The following is a 19,202-nucleotide window of genomic DNA, read 5'->3' as shown; positions in this document are numbered from 1 at the left end:
AGTTTAAGCCTAAGGTCAGGGACACTTTGGGAAATGAAATATGACCTCAGGATTGCATTCCCTTCCAATGACTCAGAGTCAGTGGTCATATAGATTCAGAGACATTCCCTGAGGCGCTCTAGGAATGCTGAAGGGTTTTCCATTGGCTCCTGATTGATTTCCCTTATTCCAATTTGTTTCTTTGCTGCTGCCTGGATTCCCTTTAGGATCATATTTTTACAACCGGTCAGTCTCTGTCTTCCATCCGCTTCTCCATGGTCTCAGTGGTCCCAGTTGGGTTCATTATCTGGGACCACTTGCTTCCCTGGTCTGAAAATAGCATGACCTGCATGATTTCTGTTCTCTATGTCTGCTTCCTCTCAGGCTTTTGGAATGACTGTGGCCTTTTCTTCCCCCATTAAGAGTACATTGAGGAGGCTCTGGATGTCAGCCTAGGTGGCGTCATGGGTTTGAAACGTTCCCCTAATCAGATTCAGGAACCCCTCTGGATCTTCTTTCAACCCATTACTATGACCTTTTCAGCTACACAGATCCAAAGTGGTAAATGGGATGTGTACCTGGATGGGGTGAGAGCCCTCCTTCACCAGCAAGCACCTGCCTCAAAGGGAGTACTTTTCCTGGTGGGGTGTTGGACCCTGGCTGGTAATTAGTCCCGCATTGTGTAGTTGCTGGGCTGGGTTCTGGAGGGAGGGGGCTGGCATGGAGGGGGCCCTTCAGGCCTGTGGCCCCAATTGGGACATATGAAGGAAGAGGGCATGGAGGGAGCAGTAGGAGGAGGGTTAGGGAAGAGATCAAGGAGGTCCTCAGGGGAGGGTCAAGGACTTATCAGGGGCGGAGAGCCCACATGCCTTTTGAAGGCCTTTGTTCTGATAGAAGGCCATACAAAAAAAAACTGGACATAGGGAGTTTCACCCCATTTCTTTTGTCTCTGGCATAGCAGGTCCAATTGTAAAATAGTGTAATTTAGAGACCCATGGACGGGACAACTTTCCCCATCTCCCAGCTGGTATTGGGGCAGGCTGTATTATATAGGAAGCTTAAATGTTTTTGAGTCAGGAGGTCATACCTGAAAAACTGCCAGTTCTGCAGGAGGCACCCTACTGGGCTATCCTTCGGTATGGTAGATATTTGGTTCCCCGTACCTTAGATGTTCTGACTTGAATTTGTTTCCAACTACTGAGAGGGCAGTTAGAGTGATTTGTTGGCACAGAATTGTCACAAGATTTGACCCAAATAAGATTTCTGGTTTGGGAAATTTGGAACCAGCACGAAACTGTTAATGGATTCCTAAAAAGGCCCAAATAGGGGGCATCCAAATGGCATGGACTCTGATATAACTGGGGGTCCCCCTTGAATTTGTAACGGCCCATGCTTGAGATAGTCCTTCCTCAGTCAGGATATCCCACAGGAGGTTAGACAGGACAACCTCCGGGCCAGAGGAGCTTAGCCACATTAGTTCCTGACCAACTTGGTCCCTTAGGGGGTGGCATAGCTCTCTGAGGTGGGAGTCTTCTCTTTCCTCCTTTTGGCTGAAAAGGAGGAGTTTGCAGACTTCCCACTGAGTGAGAGTTAAAGGCCTGAGGGATCCCCGTAGGTTATTCACCAGATTGCTGGGGCAGCTGGGATTCTGTGCTGAGACCGGGAGGAGAGCCTGTGGAACCTTGGTTGATAAAGAATCACTCAAGTTTTGCCTTGCCAGCAGAGGGAGAAGAGGTCGAGTGGTGGGTGTTTCTTGTTCTTGCCAGCAGCTCAAGAGCTTCCCAATAATGGGGTTCCTGGTCATGCGAGTGGCTCGCAGTGCTCCCTAGTCCACTTCGGAGAAACTCACACTGACTGGAAGAGAGATCAAGTCACCGGTTGCGTACCTACCTTGGGACCCTTTCTCACTTGGGCGTCTGCAGTGCCTTTTCCTGAACTCAGATTGCGCGACCTTGTTCCGTTTTGTCAGACGGTCCTCAATACCTGGACATCTTCCTGGTCTTGCCTCTTGGCCACTTTCCTTTACCAAACTGAAAGTGACTAGGGAGGATGATAGTGTTGACCCCTGAGGTTGGCAAGGACGGCAAAAAGTCCTGGTGTGGCCGCTACTGCCTTGTACTGGGGTTAAGGGGACAGCACTACTGGTGAGGCCACAGGCGAGACTGCCTGGGCTTCCTCTCATCCCCACCGTCCCCGGGCATCTGGTACCTCAGGAAGGCCAGCCAGAGGCAGCAGGCAGACATACGTGAATTTCAGTCTCTGATCACCAACGATGCCCCAGTGTGATCCCCTCAAGGGGGCGCCGTCCAGATTACTCTAGGGGCTACCCTATGTGTACACCACAACTGGGTATCAGGCTGCTGGGCAGAGTTGCTCTGAATTCAGCCTTAGGCCTCCTGCTGTTCTATCCCATCAGAGTGAACTCAAAGACCAGAGTCAGTCATCCTCACACGAACCTCCCAAAGCCTCAGCTGTCCTCCCACTGGAGTTAGGGTGAGCCCAGAGCCTAGTGGATAGGTGCAGGGGAAAAGGCCACAGTGCCTCCCACCTGGGTCGCCTAAATTTGTTACTGACCCTTTCTCCTGCCTGGTGTTATTGGAGCCAATACTAAGACTAAGTTTGGTTCAGAAGCAAAGGAAAGCTTTATTTTTTGATCAAAGAAGGGAGAGGTGCAAGCTTGTGCTTTTGAGTACACACTCTTCTGGGCAGGCCATTGGTGGCAGGGCTGCTTTACAGGGTTCTCTTCAGCGGGGAGGGGGTGGAGTTCTTATGGGTGGGGTGCAGCTGTGCTGCTCGTGGCTCCAGATTGCAGTGCATCTCTGCATATGACCCACTGTTGCCATGTTGAATTGAGGTGTCGTCACAGCACTTCTGCTGAGCTGAGGTGATGGGCATAGCCATTTTGCACAGGGAGCTCTGGTCTGAAGTGCCGGCTGCTAGGCCTCTGCATGGGGCACCCTATGAGCACAAAGGAAGAAAAATGGTTTGACTTTATTTTATTACCCAGCTTCTATTTTTATCTCCTGGGAATTGTTAATGGGCTTTGCTGGTGACAGAATCATCACACTAGTTGTAAGAATTATGGAGGAAATGAAGTAGGTTATGTGAAGGATAAATAACCAAGTACTGGGGAGGGGTGACATTTGATGTAAGGTGGTCAGTGTCTCTGAGAAGGGGGCGTTGATGGTGGGGCCTTAAGGACCAGGGACCAGTCACATTGAAAAGCCAGGAGTGGATTGCTCAGAGCATGAACACAGAAGATAACCATTCCAAGGTCCTGAGACTGGAAAGGGCTTGGCTTATCTTAGTTTTAATAAGTCAGTGAGTGAAGGGTGAGGAGTGTCAGAGAAAATGGAAAAGGTTGGCAGGAGTTAGACCAGGCCCTCCTTCTGTTCACTTGGCCAGTTTAGTGTTTATGTGAGACAGTAAATTTAACTTTGGTCTTTTACCCGCCAACCGGATGCAAAACAGACAACAACAGCAAAACCGTCTCTCTCTAAAACTAGGGGGAGAATATCACATTCCTGGAACTGTGTGCTCTGGTGTCTCCTCCCATCCACATGAACCATGTCAATATATCATCTCTAGCTCCTAATTCAATGCCTGGCCTATATTAGCATTCAACAATATGTACACAAATGATTTGTAATTGCTGGGAGGTATTTTATGTTTCCTGTTCTATCAGGCATGCTTAGAACTGTGGGATTAGCACATAGGATTAAAATGATTTTAAGATAAGAGACTTTTAAGACACTACACAGTTGATCCTTGAACAGCCTGAGTTTGAACTGCGTGGGTCCACTTATCCATGAATTTTTTTCAATGGTAAATACTACAGTACTAAACAATCCCTGGCTGGTTGAATTTGCAGATGCAGAACCTGAGATACAGAGGTACCACGTATACTGATGGCCAGCTATAAGTTATAAGGGATTTTTGACTGTGTGAAGAGCGTTGGTGCCCCAAGCCCCTGTTGTTCAAGGGTCAAATGTGCAGTCTTTAAGGGACCAATGAGCCACTAGAAATCACAGAGAGCCTCCTGGGGCGGACGGTTGTTGATACATTTTGACAACTTATTGATTATTTAAAATTAATTAATTATTATTCTTTGGCTATTAGCTAGTCCTTATCTCACTTATAATATCACAGAAGTTTTTTTTTATTGGCGTATAGTTGATTTACAATGTTGTGTTAGTTTCAGGTATACAGCAAAGTGAATCAGTTATACATGTACATGTATCCACTCTTTTTTAGTTTCTTTTCCCATATAGGCCATTACAGAGGAGGATGTTTTTGTTGATTCATTCATCTAAGGTACCTATAGAGCATCTCCCTCATGGTAGGCATTTATGCTGGATGCTGAGGTGACAAAGGCAAACGGTACATGGTCACCATTCTCACCACTTAAGGAGTGAATTGAATATAAAAAAGGAAATGTTGGGCTTCCCTGGTGGCGCAGTGGTTGGGAGTCTGCCTGCCAATGCAGGGGACACGGGTTCGAGCCCTGGTCTGGGAAGATCCCACATGCCGCGCAGCAGCTAGGCCTGTGAGCCACAACTACTGAGCCTGCGCGTCTGGAGCCTGTGCTCCCAAAAAGAGAGGCCGCGATAGTGAGAGGCCCGCGCACCGCGATGAAGAGTGGCCCCCGCTCGCCGCAACTAGAGAAAGCCCTCGCAAAGGAACGAAGACCCAACACAGCCAAAAATAAAATAAATTTATTAAAAAAAAAAAAAGGAAAAATTAAAAAGGAAATGTTATACAACATCAGTCATGCAGTTACAGAATCTCTAGAATGTGCAGTGCTGTCATATACAGTGGTGCAGTGAGGGTCTAGTCTGGTAGGGAACATATGCAAAATAGCTGTCATGCAAATGACGGCATGCTGACATTTATCACCGACAACTGTTAAATAATGTCAAATGATAGGCTTGGTTGTATGTATAAATGACAGAAACATACATAGATTCTTGGGAGTGTACTAATTTTTAGAGATTCTTAATACTTCACTGAGTAATGAGATATAACATAGACGGTTTTTAAAAGAACTATTTCATTAAAAAAAATTTCCTGTCATAAGATATTGAGAAAATTCTGATTAAAAAATGAACATATTTTTGACCTTACAAATATACTCCTAGGAATATTTTCTGAAGATATGTGTAAAGATTCAGACACAAAAGTTTTTTGGGTTTTTTTTACGCTTTTCTCCTTTTTATTATTTCAACATGCCAAGCATACTCCCTTTTCTACCTCTTGTTTTACTGAATCTGGAAGGGTTGTCGCCCAGTTTTCCACTGGGCCAATGCCATACCCACGTTCAGATCCCTGTTCGAAGGTCTTCCTATCATAGAGACCATCTACTACTTCTTGTCACTCTTTGTCTTCTTAACCTGCTTTATTATGATTATTATAGTTTTATTGTAGGACTTAATCACCAGCTGTTGTATTTATTTGTGTGCATTGTTTTTCTTGTCTGTCTTTATCCCTCAGTCCCAGAAATGAAAGCTCTGTGAGAACAGAGGCTTTGTATTCCCAATCTGGGACAAGGTAGATATGAGCAATGAACACATATTCCATAAATAATCCTTTAACAAATAAATAACATAAGCAAAACAAGCTAAATGTCCATCAGTAGGTTATTCACCTGTGCATTAGGTAGCCATATAATGAAACTCTATGCAGCCTTTAAAATGGCATTTTTAGAAATAAATATATGTATATATATTTTTTAATGTGGTAAAATGTTCATAATAGAGTGTAAGAAAAGGTATAGTTTGCAAACCAGGCTTTTCACTGTCCAGTATGATTCTCTCTCTTCCTCTCTCTCTCTCTGCATATACGTAACATCTTTGTGTGTTTTTATGTGCCTATGAAAAAAGAAACAAAATGTTAATGTTAATTATTTCTGAGTGGAGAGAAATCAGTTTAATTTGTTCTTCTTTGAATTTTCTATGCATTTTTAAACTTTGTTCTTTCTGTTTCTATTTTTTAACAAGTTTTTGGGTGTGTGTGTGCGTGTGTGTACAAAAAATCTAAAGTAATAAAGGCATTTTTAATCCTCAAATAGATTAAGCACTTGTGTTGAGCATTGCAGATTTTGGGGGTTTTGCTAGTTTGTCTCTCCGGAGTGACCCATATTGACTAAATTTCAAAGTTGTCATTGGATTGTTACCTGTTGCCTCTGGTATCTTTATATAGGCAGCCAGTGACGTAATGCTTAATTCAAGAATTTGGTAGAGTTTCTATGTGCAAAGGTATACAGTAATATTACTGCAATATATGATATTTTAGCATCCTAAATGAACACTTTTAAAATCGACCCCTAGTATATGTTTTTAAACAAACGATAGTTTAATGTAAATAGCAAACTTTGTCTTCTGTTTTTAATGTGGCTTTTGAGTTTTGGTTGCTTACTTTCCTCTTTTCTCTGGCAAATTTAATGTTACTACTGTTACAAAAAGAACCTATTTATCTCTTCAGTCTTTTGATAAGCCTGAGATCTTTAGATATAGTATTTACAAGAAAGTTATGGTGCTACTGCTATGAGAGTCTAAAAGGGTAATTTTATGATAATAATGCTCCACATAAATGACAATCCTTAGGCAGTCTCTTAGTATTTCCCCCAATATGGATCAGCCCATGAATTTCTGAGAAAGATTAAAAATACATTTTAAACTTCTTTAAACTTTTTAAATCTTAAATGCTTAACTCTTTTAAATGTGTGACACCATCCATCACAATTTTATATTTAGACATATAATAATGTATAATCTCAGCTCTCTGTCCACTTGTAAAAATGGGAATAGACTTGGAGAAATAAGCAATTTCCCAACAGAAAATTGGAAATTCTGCCAACCAGTTCCAGGTGACCTGCCATCAATCAGTGTTAAATTCTCTGGGGTTATTGTTGAAGGGTATTGCTATTAGTGAAGGGCTTCACTGGTGACTAATGGTATATAACAAATACATTGAGGAAATAGAAACCCCCCGAATGTGTAATTGTCTGGCAACTTTCAGCGGAGACCTTTACTAGCAATTGAGAAAGTGAGATTTTTATAACCTCCTTGTAGTTCTCTTATTAAAATATCTGTTTTTAGAGAAATAGGTGAAACGATTATGCCATGCAATTAAATTAAATTAACTGACAAAATATTTCTTTATGACTTAACTGTTTAATGTAGGCATTTGGAATGTGTGGTATCATTTAGATTATGTGCGAATGTGACAATTATTCTGACTCTGAAGTTAAATAAGAAGTCTCAGTTTGCAATAAAATCTCCTTGTTTGGTATTATTAAGCAGTTATGATTAATGTCTGAAATGTAATGTTCCATGGTTATAATTTCCTTGTTTGCTTGAATGAGTACATTAGGAATTCATTAAAAATGCAAACCTTTTAGATACCTGCAAACTACAAATTCAGTGAGGACTTCCTGGAGGTTAGGAAACATTTTTGAATAAGAAACCATGACTGGCGTGAACCAACAGCTGGCAGATAATTATGATGGATTTCTAGTCCTGTAGTGCAGGGATAGACAAATGAATTTGTTCATTGATGTCAAAAATCAAATCCATTCTGATGTAAAAATCTAATTGCAAGACATACCTTCCATTCCTCCAACTCTTAACTATAAAGGCTGAAGCAGGTAAGGCCTCAAACTTACAAAAGTGGCTAATACTGATGGATAAGCCATAGATATGTGAAGGCAGCTAAGAATCTGATGTTCTCAAAAAGCATTTTGTCTTAAAGTAGTGAAAATAGTAAAATCAATTGATTACTTGATCAATCAATCCAGCGTTCCTGGAGTACCTGCCTCACCAGATGGTTGTGAAAAGTAGATGAAATGAAGTATGGAAAAAAACCCAATCTTGTGTTTGTTCTGTCTGGAAAGTGTCATTTAAGATGTTGACCCAGAGTTAGTTGTGTAGTGGTCAGTCAATTGACCTTTGTCTGCTTAGGATAAAGGCATGCAGTGAAGAACCTCTCCATCCTCTGGGGAGATTGTTGCTAATCAAAGAAGGCTGAGCTCTGGTGTCACGTCCTCTTTTTATAAGGACACAGATCCCATCATGAGGGCCCCATCCTCATGACTTCATCTAAATCTAATTCTCTCTCAAAGGCCCTGCCTTTTAAAATCATCATAATGGGAGTTAGGTCTTCAACCTATGAACAGTCAGTCTATAACAAGGGGTATGAGGGCATATCCTTAAAGCCTATAAATCATGACAGGTATACAAAGAGGAGCCAAGATGTCTCTTACTACCGTTTTATAGCTTGAGAGAGTTACATGGCAATAAAAAGAAGTATCGGTACAAAAATTGATGCAAATGGGACCTGTTATCACAGACAGCCGCTACACCGAAGAGAAAGGACAAGGAATCAGATTTGCCTTATAGCCTTAACTCATCATTTGTTCTTGGACACATCTATCCAGTGCTCTACAGCTCAGTTTCCTTATCTGAAAAATGGAAATCATAAAAGTAAATTGTGTAATATATATAAAAGTGGTGTCAACCAATGGGCAAATGGAAGGAATTATTGTCTGTATTATTTTCCTATTGCTTCCTCAACAAATTACTACAAACTTATTAGCTTAAAACAATACAAATTTATTATCTTATATTCTGGAGGTCAGAAGTCCAAAATGAGTCTTCAAGGCTAAAGTTAAGATGTAGGAAGGCTGTGTTTCTTTTGGAGGCTCTAGGAGAGAATCCATTCGTTGCCCTTTGTAACTTAGAGAGGCTGCCCGTATTCCCTGGCTTCTAACCCCACATCACTCCAACCTCTGCCTCTGTTGTCACATTGCCTTCTCTTAACACTCCTGTCTCCCAACTCCCTTTTTTTTTTATTATGTAAAAAACACACAACATAAAATTGACCATTTTAACTATTTTTAAGTGTACAGTAGTGTTAACTATATGTACATTTGTTTTGCAACAGAACTGTAGAACTTTTTCATCTTGGAACACTGAAACTCTATACCCATTGAATAACAACACCTCTTTTCCCCCTCCCTCCTGCCTCAGTCTTATAATGATCCTGATGCTGAAAGTTTGGCCTCTGTGCACTGGTGCTGACTCAAATCTTGGAGACATTGGGTGAAGTAGAAAAGAATAGCTTTATTGTTTTGCCAGGCAAACGGGGACACAGTGGGCTCCAGCCCCCAAAAACTATGTGTCCCAACCCAGGAGGATTTGATGAGGGGTTTTGTAGCAGCGGTTCAAGGGTGGGGTTGCTGATAAGATTAGGGTGTGTGCAAGGCCTCCAGTCCTCTAATCTGGTCTCGGGTAATCTTCTTGATGAGCTTCTCTGGTTCCTTTAATGTAACCTCAGGTGATCTTTCTCTGGTATGAAGAATGCTGCTATCTTAAAAGAATTTAAAGACAGTTGTTATGTGTATCCCTTGAAGTGGACTATTGTTTCCTGGCTGCCCATCCCTTGTCTTTGCATCCCTTCCCTTCCTGGATTAGCAACTGTTTGAATCTGTCCTTTGGAACTCAGGGAAGGTCATGGAGGCTGGAGTCAAGTAACGGGGAACAGAAAGGCTTCCGTGCCCAGGAGCCCCACAGGGTCCTGCTTGGTTTAAGTCCTTGTGATTATATTGGGCCCACCTAGATAATCTAGGATGATATTCTCACCTTAAGATCCTTAATTATGTCTACAAAGTTCTTTTACATTCGCAGGTTTCAGAGATTAGGATGTGGACATCTTTGAGGAGCCATTATTCTCTCTACCACATTATCTGATGAGCTAGTTCAGGTAGTTAATATAAAGAACTTAGAAAATGAATCAGAAATACTGTAATCAGAAATGCTCAGCAGAGTGAGACATCAACTGATTTTGTATAACTTTATTTTCTTTTCTACAATTAACCTGCATTCTGGGAAAATGCAGTTAGGTACATTAATGGATGATAGAGTCATGTGGATTAATTAAGAATATGATTTAGGGTTTCTTTTGAAAGAAACCCATTTGAAACAGATGGCTTGTCTTGTTTTTTTAAAAGTTCTCTAAAAGTAGTGCCTGAAGACGAACTATTGTATGTATGTTCTGTAGGCTAGGACACATCATGTTGATGTGAGATGCAGGTATAAACCAAGAAATAACAAGGCTAGTCTTCTTTCCAATGCTAGTTATAACTTTATTTCCCCCCTCTTTTTAATATTAACAAGCCATATGCTCAGATTTATGACTAAGAGACCAGCCTTATACAAGTCTGCAGGAGAGAGGGCTTCTGTGAATTTGTTTGTAAAGATTAGGGAAATGAGGTCCATCTTGATTCCTTGAATTTTAAAGCTAGAAGGGGCAACTGTGCAATTTGAGGTGCTTCTAGTTTTGTTTTCCTGAATGCCTGAGGGACAAGACAGCCTACCAGATACACAATATAATCTGAGAATCTAAGAGAAATATTGCAGGATCCCCCTCAATGAGAACAGAGACTCTGAAGCAGTTGCCTCTTTCAGGGTATAGTCATAACCACACGGAGTACATGTTCCTTGAGGGCATAGACCTCTTGGCTGAACATGATACTCCTGAGTTTATCAGGAGGCACAGTTTCATGAGTTATATTTAAGAAGAGAGGATGAGTGATCTACACTGAGACTTCAGAATGTCCCTCAAAGGGAACCCAGCGTGAAAAGGAGAAAGAAAACCAGAGAATGGGGCTTCCCAGTATTTTGGTTCTGCTTCATATTTGGACTGAGTGGAGAGGAGACAGCCTTATATTCTGGACCCTCCAAAATAACAGAGGAGAGAATTAAGCATAGTGGGAGCTAGAATGATCCCGCATTGCTGGATTCTCCAGAAGTTTGCTGATTGATTGGTCTTCATATGGGTAGCACATGAAGCTCTTCAGTTGCTGGACCCACATCTGAGCCCAGCAGATGAGAAGACCACCATGGGAAACCTTAGTTCTCTGTTCTGAACTGCCCCTCGCATGCCGCCTGTGAGTGCTATACTCATGCTAAGCCTTCTGAGTACAACCCTAAGAACCCCTTTGATCACCACTCATCCGCTAAATAGGTCTCCAACCAGGGCCACCTAGAATACACTTTCTCCTTCCATTATCTTATAAATTCATAACTACCCTTAAAAGGTTGGTGCATGTGTGATTTCCTTCAGGAAGGTTTTCCCAAAGCCTACTGTGATGTAAGTCATGACCTCCATCTTCACTTCTAAAATGCTTCTTGTGGCATTTTGTGCTTTTTTGTATCATAACCAATTAATAGAAGTGTTTACTGTTTTTTAAACCTGTAAGACTGTGAGGATAAGAAGTGTGACTTATACCTTTCCATATTATGCCCAGTATATGACATAGGGTCCTGCACATGATAATGAATATGTAAATGAAGGAATGAGTAAATGAACACACAAGAGCTATTTCAGCCCAAGGCTGTTCTGCTGAAAGATAACTGCATGACTTTTTTTTTTTTTTTTTAATATCTTCATTGGAGTATAATTGCTTTACAATGGTATGTTAGTTTCTGCTTTATAACAAAGTGAATCAGCTATACATATACATACATCCCCATATCTCCTCCCTCTTGTGTGTCCCTCCCACCCTCCCTATCCCACCCCTCTAGGTGGACACAAAGCACCAAGCTGATCTCCCTGTGCTATGTGGCTGCTTCCCACTAGCTATCTGTTTAACATTTGGTAGTGTACATATGTCCATGCCACTCTCTCACTTTGTCCAAGCTTACCCTTCCCCCTCCCCATGTCCTCAAGTCCATTCTCTACGTCTGTGTCTTTATTCCTGTCCTGCCCCTAGGTTCATCAGTACCATTTTTTTTTTTTTTTTTTTAGATTCCATATATATGTGTTAGCATATGGTATTTGTTTTTCTCTTTCTGACTTACTTCACTCTGTATGACAGACTCTAGGTCCATCCACTTCGCTACAAATAACTCAATTTCGTTTCTTTTTATGGCTGAGTAATATTGCATTGTATATATGTGCCACATCTTCTTTATCCATCTATCTGTCGATGGATGCTTAGGTTGCTTCCATGTCCTGGCTATTGTAAATAGAGCTGCAGTGAACATTGTGGTACATGACTCTTTTAGAATTATGGTTTCCTCAGGGTAGATGCCCAGTAGTGGGATTGCTGGGTCGTATGGTAGTTTTATTTTTAGTTTTTTGAGGGACATCCATACTGTTCTCCATAGTGGCTGTATCAATTTACATTCCCACCAACAGTGCAAGAGGGTTCCCCTTTCTCCACACCCTCTGCAGCATTTATTGTTTGTAGATATTTTGATGATGGCCATTCTGACTGGTGTGAGATGATATCTCATTGTAGTTTTGATTTGCATTTCACTAATGATTAATGATGTTGAGCATTCTTTCATCTGTCTGTTGGCAATCTGTATATCTTCTTTGGAGAAATGTCTATTTATGTCTTCTGCCCATTTTTGGATTGGATTGTTCGTTTTTTTGTTATTGAGCTGCATGAGCTGCTTGTAAATCTTGGAGATTAATCCTTTGTCAGTTGCTTCATTTGCAAATATTTTCTCCCATTCTGAGGGTTGTCTTTTGGTCTTATTTATGGTTTCCTTTGCTGTGCAAAAGCTTTTAAGTTTCATTAGGTCCCATTTGTTTATTTGTGTTTTTATTTCCATTTCTCTAGGAGTTGGGTCAAAAAGGATCTTGCTGTGATTTATGTCATAGAGTGTTCTGCCTATGTTTTCCTCTAAGAGTTTGATAGTGTCTGGCTTTACATTTAGGTTTTGAATCCATTTTGAGTTTATTTTTGTGTATGGTGTTTGGGAGTGTTCTAATTTCATATTTTTACATGTACCCGTCCAGTTTTCCCAGCACCACTTATTGAAGATGCTGTCTTTTCTCCACTGTATATGCTTGCCTCCTTTATCAAAAATAAGGTGACCATATGTGCATGGGTTTATCTCTGGGCTTTCTATCCTGCTCCATTGATCTATGTTTCTGTTTCTGTGGCAGTACCAAACTGTCTTGATTACTGTAGCTTTGTAATATAGTCTGAAGTCAGGGAGCCTGATTCCTCCAGCTCCATTTTTCGTTCTCAAGATTGCTTTGGCTATTTGGGGTCTTTTGTGTTTCCATACAAATTGTGAATTTTTTTGTTCTAGTTCTTTGAAAAATGCCAGTGGTAGTTTGATAGGGATTGCACTGAATCTGTAGATTGCTGTGGGTAGTAGAGTCATTTTCACAATGTTGATTCTTCCAATCCAAGAACATGGTATATCTCTCCATCTATTTGTATAATCTTTAATTTCTTTCATCAGTGTCTTATAGTTTTCTGCATACAGGTCTTTTGTCTCTTTAGGTAGGTTTATTCCTAGGTATTTTATTCTTTTTTTTGCAGTAGTAAATGGGAGTGTTTCCTTAATTTCTCTTTCAGATTTTTCATCATTAGTGTATAAGAATGCAGGAGATTTCTGTGCATTAATTTTGTATCCTGCTACTTTACCAAATTCATTGATTAGCTCTAGTAGTTTTCTGGTAGCATCTTTAGGATTCTCTATGTATAGTATCATGTCATCTGCAAAGAGTGACAGTTTTACTTCTTCTTTTCCGATTTGGATTCCTTTTATTTCTTTTTCTTCTCTGACTGCTGTGGCTAAAACTTCCAAAACTATGTTGAATAATAGTGGTGAGAGTGGGCAACCTTGTCTTGTTCCTGATCTGAGAGGAAATGGTTTCAGTTTTTCACCATTGAGAGCGATGTTGGCTGTGGATTTGTCATATATGGCCTTTATTATGTTGAGGTAAGTTCCCTCTGTGCCTACTTTCTGGAGGGTTTTTTATCATAAATCGGTGTTGAATTTTGTCAAAAGCTTTTTCTGCATCTATTGAGATAATTATATGGTTTTTCTCCTTCAATTTGTTGATATGGTTTATCACATTGATAGATTTACGTATACTGAAGAATCCTTGCATTCCTGGGATAAACCCCACTTGATCATGGTGTATGATCCATTTAATGTGCTGTTGGATTCTGTTTGCTAGGCTTTAGTTGAGGATTTTTGCATCTATGTTCATCAGTGATATTGGCCTGTAGTTTTCTTTCTTTGTGACATCTTTGTCTGGTTTCGGTATCAGGATGATGGTGGCCTCGTTGAATGAGTTGGGGAGTGTTCCTCCCTCTATATAATTTGGAGGAGTTTGAGAAGGGTAGGTTTTAGCTCTTCTCTAAATGTTTGATAGAGTTCACCCATGAAGCCATCTGGTCCTGGGCTTCGTTGAAAGATTTTTAGTCACAGTCTCAATTTCAGTGCTTGTGATTGGTCTGGTTATATTTTCTATTTCTTCCTGGTTCAGTCTCAGAAGGTTGTGCTTTTCTTTTTTTTTTTTTAAATTTTATTTTATTTATTTTTTATAGAGCAGGTTCTTATTAGCCATCCACTCTATACACATCAGTGTATACATGTCAATATCAATCTCCCGATTCATCCCACGACCACCACCCCTCCCGCCGCTTTCCCCCCTTGGTGTCCATACGTTTGTTCTCTACATCTGTGTCTCAGTTTCTGCCTTGCAAGCTGGTTCATCTGCACCATTTTTCTAGGTTCCACATATATGCGTTAATATATGATGTTTGTTTTTCTCTTAGTGACTTACTTCACTCTGTATGACAGTCTCTAGGTTCATCCACGTCTCTACAAATGACCCAATTTCGTTCCTTTTTATGGCTGAGTAATATTCCATTGTATATATGTACCACATCTTCTTTATCCATTCATCTGTTGGTGGGCATTTAGGTTGCTTCCATGACCTGGCTATTGTAAATAGTGCTTCAGTGAACGTTGGGGTGCATGTGTCTTTTTGAATTATGGTTTTCTCTGGGTATATGCCCAATAGTGGATTGCTGGGTCATATGGTAATTCTATTTTTAGTTTTTTAAGGAACCTCCATACTGTTCTCCATAGTGGCTGTATCAGTTTACATTCCCACCAACAGTGCAAGAGGTTTCCTTTTTCTGCACACCCTCTGCAGCATTTGTTGTTTATAGATTTTCTGATGATGCCCATTCTAACTGGTGTGAGGTGATATCTCACTGTAGTTTTTTTTTTTTTTTTTTTCACACACACACACACTGTATTTTATTTTTACAAGAGATAAACAGACTGACACCAAGCATTGTACATGGATGACCACAACAAAAGCAACAATGATTGCAATTACCAAACATGAAACACACTCATACTATGTCATAATATTGACATTCAGTCCAGTAATCCTCCACTGTAACAGCTCCTTTACTTTGCAGTGAAAATTGATTTGTATATTCTTTGCCTCTGAGTCCTTGTGGGATTTTTTTTTTTTAATTCAGACAGAAAGTCACAAAAATTATACTCATCCTCATCAGTTCACTCAGTCCTATGTAATTAATTTTTTTTTTTCATCTTGATCTTTTGTTAGCACTTTTATGAGTTCATCGGTTTTTCATTAGAGTTCTGAAAATGCTTATTCATTCAGTTCAGCAGTACAGTCCGTTACCAGAAACCTGTACTTGTCAGAGTCTTTTCCATGAATTTCTTGAAGATGAAACCCTTTTATAGGAACATATTTGCAAAATCATCAGAGTACAGCCAGAACTGTCTGTAAATGACAAAAGACTTAAAAATGACCACGGTTAAAGATTTGATGAAAGTTCATAATAATGCAGTTGACAAGAAAATTAGTTATTTCTGAGATATACATTTTAAAGTAATAACTAGGATTATTACTTATAACATTATACCAGAACATATAAGATTTTTAGAAATTTCGTGTAATGTCTGAAACATTTATATTAACATATTTCCATACATATTTCCATACAAATACAAATATAAGATTTTTAGAAATTTCATGTAATGTCTGAAACATTTATATTAACATATTTCCATACATATTTCCATACAAATACAAATATAAGATTTTTAGAAATTTCATGTAATGTCTGAAACATTTATATTAACATATTTCCATATAAATAACCCAATGAAAGTTTAGTATTAGTTGTTTTGTTTGTTTTTTTATACTGCAGGTTCTTATTAGGCATCAGTTTTATACACATCAGTGTATACATGTCAATCCCAATCGCCCAATTCAGCACACCACCATCCCCACCCCACCGCAGTTTTCCCCCCTTGGTGTCCCTATGTCCATTCTCTACATCTGTGTCTCAACTTCTGCCCTGCAAACTGGCTCATCTGTACCATTTTTCTAGGTTCCGCATACATGCATTAATATACGATATTTGTTTTTCTGACTTACTTCACTCTGTATGACAGTCTCTAGATCCGTCCACGTCTCAACAAATGACTCAGTTTCGTTCCTTTTTATGGCTGAGTAATATTCCATTTTATATATGTACCACACCTTCTTTATCCATTCGTCTGTTGATGGGCATTTAGGTTGCTTCCATGACCTGGCTATTGTAAATAGTGCTGCAATGAACATTCGGGTGCATGTGTCTTTTTGAATTACGGTTTTCTCTGGGTATATGCCCAGTAGTGGGATGCTGGGTCATATGGTAATTCTATTTTTAGTTTTTTAAGGAACCTCCATATTGTTCTCCATAGTGGCTGTATCAATTTACATTCCCACCAACAGTGCAAGAGGTTTCCCTTTTCACCACACCCTCTCCAGCATTTGTTGTTTGTAGATTTTCTGATGATGCCCATTCTAACAGGAGTGAGGTGATACCTCATTGTAGTTTTGATTTGCATTTCTCTAATAATTAGTGATGTTGAGCATCTTTTCATGTGCTTCGTGGCCGTCTCTATGTCTTCTTTGGAGAAATGTCTATTTAGGTCTTCTGCCCATTTTTGGATTGGGGTGTTTGTTTCTTTGATATTGAGCTGAATGAGCTGTTTATATATTTTGGAGATTAATCCTTTGTCCGTTGATTCATTTGCAAATATTTTCTCCCATTCTGAGGGTTGTCTTTTCGTCTTGTTTATGGTTTCCTTTGCTGTGCAAAAGCTTTGAAGTTTCATTAGGTCCCACTTGTTTATTTTTGTTTTTATTTCCATTACTCTAGGAGGTGGATCAAAAAAGATCTTGCTGTGATTTATGTCAAAGAGTGTTCTTCCTATGTTTTCCTCTAAGAGTTTTATAGTGTCCAGTCTTATATTTAGGTCTCTAATCCATTTTGAGTTTATTTTTGTGTATGGTGTTAGGGAGTATTCTAATTTCATTCTTTTACATGTAGCTGTCCAGTTTTCTCAGCACCACTTATTGAAGAGACTGTCTTTTCTCCATTGTATATCTTTGCCTCCTTTGTCATAGATTAGTTGACCATAGGTGCGTGGGTTAATCTCTGGGCTTTCTGTCTTGTTCCATTGATCTATGTTTCTGTTTTTGTGCCAGTACCATATTGTCTTGATTACTGTAGCTTTGTAGTATAGTCTGAAGTCAGGGAGTCTGATTCCTCCAGCTCCATTTTTTTGCCTCAAGACTGCTTTGGCTATTCGGGGTCTTTTGTGTCTCCATACAAATTTTAAGATGATTTGTTCTAGCTCCGTAAAAAATGCCATTGGTAATTTGATAGGGATTGCATTGAATCTGTAGATTGCTTTGGGTAGTATACTCATTTTCACAATGTTGATTCTTCCAATCCAAGAACATGGTATATCTCTCCATCTGTTGGTATCATCTTTAATTTCTTTCATCAGTGTCTTATAGTTTTCTGCATACAGGTCTTTTGTATACCTAGGTAGGTTTATTCCTAGGTATTTTATTCTTTTTGTTGCAATGGTAAATGGGAGTGTTTCCATAATTTCTCTTTCAGATTTTTCATCATTAGTGTATAGGAATGCAAGAGATTTCTGTGCATTAATTTTGTATCCTGCAACTTTACCATATTCATTAATTAGCTCTAGCAGTTTTCTGGTGGCAGTTTTAGGATTCTCTATGTATAGTATCATGTCATCCGCAAACAGTGACAGTTTTACTTCTTCTTTTCCAATTTGTATTCCTTTTATTTCTTTTTCTTCTCTGATTGCCGTGGCTAGGACTTCCAAAACTATGTTGAATAATAGTGGTGAGAGTGGACATCCTTGTCTCGTTCCTGATCTTAGAGGAAATGCTTTCAGTTTTTCACCATTGAGAATGATGATTGCTGTGGGTTTGTCATATATGGCCTTTATTATGTTGAGGTAGGTTCCCTCTATGCCCACTTTCTGGAGAGTTTTTATCAGAAATGGGTGTTGAATTTTGTCAAAAGCTTTTTCTGCATCTATTGAGATGATCATATGGTTTTTATTCTTCAATTTGTTAATATGGTGTATCACATTGATTGATTTGCGTATATTGAAGAATCCTTGCATCCCTGGGATAAATCCCACTTGATCGTGGTGTATGATCCTTTTAATGTGTTGTTGGATTCTGTTTGCTAGTATTTTGTTGAGGATTTTTGCATCTATATTCATCTGTGATATTGGTCTGTAATTTTCTTTTTTTTGTAGTGTCTTTGTCTGGTTTTGGTATCAGGGTGATGGTGGCCTCATAGAATGAGTTTGGAAGTGTTCCTTCCTCTGCAATTTTTTGGAAGAGTTTGAGAAGGATGGGTGTTAGCTCTTCTCTAAATGTTTGATAGAATTCACCTGTGAAGCCATCTGGTCCTGGACTTTTGTTTGTTGGAAGATTTTTAATCACAGTTTCAATTTCATTACTTGTGATTGGTCTGTTCATATTTTCTGTTTCTTCCTGGTTCAGGCTTGGAAGGTTATACCTTTCTAAGAATTTGTCCATTTCTTCCAGGTTGTCCATTTTATTGGCATAAAGTTGCTTGTAGTAGTCTCTTAGGATGCTTTGTATTTCTGCGGTGTCTGTTGTAACTTCTCCTTTTTCATTTCTGATTTTATTGATTTGAGTCCTCTCTCTCTTTTTCTTGATGAGTCTGGCTAATGGCTTATCAATTTTGTTTATCTTCTCAAAGAACCAACTTTTAGTTTTATTGATCTTTGCTATTGTTTTCTTTGTTTCTATTTCATTTATTTCTGCTCTGATCTTTATGATTTCTTTCCTTCTGCTAACTTTGGGTTTTGTTTGTTCTTCTTTCTCTAGTTTCTTTAGGTGTAAGGTTAGATTGTTTACTTGAGATTTTTCTTGTTTCTTTAGGTAGGCTTGTATAGCTATAAACTTCCCTCTTAGAACCGTTTTTGCTACATCCCATAGGTTTTGGGTCGTCGTGTTTTCATTGTCATTTGTCTCTAGGTATTTTTTTATTTCCTCTTTGATTTCTTCAGTGATCT

Source organism: Balaenoptera borealis, assembly GCF_965194805.1.
Source record: "Balaenoptera borealis genome assembly, chromosome: 19".
NCBI lineage: Eukaryota > Metazoa > Chordata > Mammalia > Artiodactyla > Balaenopteridae > Balaenoptera > Balaenoptera borealis.
The sequence above is the reverse complement of the archived record's forward strand: the minus strand, read 5'-3'. Positions refer to the sequence as shown.